Source organism: Gossypium arboreum, chromosome 12 (assembly GCF_025698485.1).
Source record: "Gossypium arboreum isolate Shixiya-1 chromosome 12, ASM2569848v2, whole genome shotgun sequence".
Classification (NCBI taxonomy): domain Eukaryota; kingdom Viridiplantae; phylum Streptophyta; class Magnoliopsida; order Malvales; family Malvaceae; genus Gossypium; species Gossypium arboreum.
The window spans coordinates 100,335,111-100,338,911 of NC_069081.1; positions in this window are offsets into that span (position 1 = coordinate 100,335,111).

The window sequence follows — 3,801 nt, forward strand, 5'->3', positions numbered from 1 at the left end:
TTATTAGTCTCGAGAGAGATAATAATATAACTTAGGGATTTCTACGGATCAAGTCAAATGAATAAGTCGTCTAATTCAGAGTCAAATAACAAGTGAAGTCTAGGTGGATTTTTCCTTAGGTATTGTCTTAATCAATCGAATTTTCTAAAAAGTATTTTCCCAAATTTTCTTTCTGTGCATTCTTAGTTTAATAATTAGTTTAGATAACCAAATCCCTTAATTTTTAGGCTAGATAATAAAAAGAAGGTAATTACTAGTACTCTTAGTTCCTTTGGGTTCGACAATCTGGTCTTGCTAAAGCTATACTACTGTTCGATAGGTACACTTGCCTTCATTGTGATAATAGTTAGTTTCAAGAACGATTAATTATAAATTTTTAAAACCTATCACGATTATCACGTATCAGTCAACTACCCACATAAACGATTTAATAAAATTTAGGGTGTTACACTAGATGGTTCAACGGATAAGTAAAGGTTAATTGCAAGGCTTGTATATAAATGGATAATTGTTCATAATCTTATGAAAAGATAAATTTAATGAATACAAATGAATTGAATTGAACTAAATAAGTATGCGATGAAAGGTATGTACATGTAAATTTACTTATGATATGGTTGAACTTATATGTATTTTGCATGAACTTACTAACTTGTGAGTTTGGTGGTGTATATAGGAGTTTATTAAGCTTATGAGCATGGTAATGATGTTATGCATATTTTATAAAATGAGTTTAAAAAGGGTAAGCTTATGTTTGAATTTATTCAAGCTTACTAATTACTAGTTGCTTACATAGTTATTTTTCTTCTATTTCGTAGATCGTCGAAAGCTTGATCAGTTGGAAGCTTGTCGAAGTTTTATCACACTATCCAGCAATCACTTTAGTAGTTTTTGAGTTATTTTGGCTAAGGTTATAAACGGCATGTATGGGGCTTTTGTGTAACGATAGTTGTTGTTTATGCTAATTGACTATTATGGTATGGTTATGCTTTTGTGTATATAGTTGTTTGAACTTATAATGTTTAACAAGTGTGTATCTTTTAGTCTCTTTTAAGCATATGATAATTATATGATTGTTCTATATTTATTTTGAAAGGTGGATAATTATATGATTTTTCTATATTTATTTTGAAAGGTGGAGGGATTGACAATTGTAGTCATTAGGTAGCTAATTTATATATGTTATGTGATTGAAATTTGACATCATATTTTTGTGATAGAATGATTTTGACTTGGTATAAATCGAAGGTTCCTTTGAATGGCATATTGGTTAGAATTGTTAGGTTGATTAAATTGGTATGTTTATGTGTGTTCGAAATGTATTTAGATCCATTGAATGTATGCTCAAATGAAGTAGATTGTTGGGCAAGGATTGGTCTTAAAAATAACTTGATTTAGGGGTTAATTTTGGAGCACACAACCTGAGACATGGGTTGTCACATGGCCTGGCTACACAGTCGTATGTCACTTTTTATTTCAGGTGCAGGTATCACACGATTTAATACACGACCGTGTGACACGAGCCAGGGAGTTACACGGCCTATGACATAACCATGTAGCTTAAATTAGTGAGTTACATGATTTAAGACACGGTCTGAGACACGGCCGTGTGTCCCATTATTCAAATACTACACGGCCTGGGCTATGCCACACGGCAATGTGACCTCTATTTTCTAAATTTTTAACTTTTACTCAGACTTTCTTTCTAAATTGTTTTAAATTAGTCCCAATTTGATCCCAAACTATTTTTAAGGCTTCGAAAGCTTGATTTAAGGTCCAAATGTGTATGCCTGTTGGGTTTGTAATGAGTTTTAATTAATTAATATTAAATACATTATTAAACTGTTTTGATGTTAACTGTTCTGATTTTTACGGTAATGTTCCGTAACCTTAGACCTACAATAGAAATGGGTTAGGGGTATTACAATGGATCTCTAGCAAGCTTCTCTTGCAAACAAAATACCTTCTTCCCGAAGGCTATGAAATCCTTATCTTGAAGAGTTTGTTAATCGGAAATCACCAATTTTTAAAGTTCCTTTTTCGAACAAGTTTGATGCATTGATAAATTTTTCGTTCTAGGGGAATCAATCTAAAAAAGGTTATCAACTAAAAAGCAAGTCAACTTATTATAGTAGTCATCCTCTTGAAAGCAAGAGTTGTTAAAGATTCCTTCCTTAAAACATGAAAACTATCCCACTAATTTAAACCAAATCTTTCACTGGATAAGAAAATTTTGTATCCCACTGATTAAGTGCTACAAATTATCTAGTTTTCAAAAAGATTAAGATAATTTTTATATTTGTTGCAAACAAACTACGAGAAATATTAATTAATACGGTTCATAAGTTTACAAGTCACACGCAATGAGAATTGCAATGTGGTAACATTCTGCATGTCACTTGTAATGTTGTAACACTCTCGGATGATCAAATATGCTTTATCATTGATGCAATATGGTCTTTTTTTTTTTTATTTGGTTTATTTATTGGTATATTGCATTTTAGTTCTAGTTTCTGGTGTTTGGGTGTTGGTTTTAATGGGAGATGATGGTGGGAGAGGTTTTAGGGTTGTTCAATGATGCTCGAGTCTATCAAAGGGCCAAAGCTTATGGTTTTGGTGGTGGTGAATTGTCAAGGGTAGTATAAGGAAGTGGTATGGTGATGGTTTAGGTATGGGTTATGGTGATGGACTAGTTTTGTGTCGTGATTAATGGCTTAATGGTGATGGTGACTGATGGAGGTATGCTAAAAGTGGCTAATATAGGTGGTAAGGTATGATGGTTTTCAAAGGATGGGTTATGTTATTGGCTTGGAGGTGGTTAATGACTTTTGTTATGAGGAAAGTATTGTATGAAATAATAACGTCACGTCATGTATATTTATTTTACAATGTCACATTAATATTTTCATTTTGAATTTTAGTATTTTCATCTTGAAAAAAATCAAATTTAAATAAAAATCTTATAATTTAGGATGAAATTACTAATGTGGCATTAAACTATTGAAAAAATATAATATTCATGTTTCATACAATCCTTTCTCTTTGTTATGGGTGAGAGGTGCACAAAACTCAGGGTAAGCAATGGTGTAAGTGTCGTTGGCATGAGTTTGTGTGACGAGGGTGATCTGTAGATAGTGGCTGAAGTTGCGTATAGATCTTGGTGAGAGAGGTTGGAGATCAATATTTACATAGGTAGCTCTGTTGTGCATGGTGCACAAGTGGTTGCTGTGCACTATGTGTATGTGTGCTTTGAAGGACATGAAGGGAAAATTGAGGCATTCTATAAAGTGCAGGGTGAGGGCATGGTCAGGATAATGGTAGGTGAGTACGAGTGTAGTACTATGGTGGTAAAAAAAAAAAAAAAATTGGTTTGGGGTCTAGATTTGAAGGCTTGCAAAAAATGAAAAAGGGGGAAATTAAAATACAAATGAAATTACAACAACTTGAATTTGGAATTGTAATTGAAGTTGCATTCAGACCAAAAAAAAGGCTGAAATAAACCAATAACTTATATATATAAAAACTCCACCGAGATGAGAGTTTAGGTCAAAGGCAGAATTAAATTTAAAATGAAACATATCCCAAATAAAACAAGATTACAACATCATAAAGATATATAAATTAAATTATAAAAGGTTAGTTATGATTTTCGACTTGATAAGATTGTAATTAATTATAACCAATTAGTACATGTCTGGTTGATTAATCTAGGAAAATATCGATGTTCAGAATATCAATTATAATGCAAGTAATTTATATTTGATAGAGTGAAAGTATATAATTTTATATGCAATTAAGTGA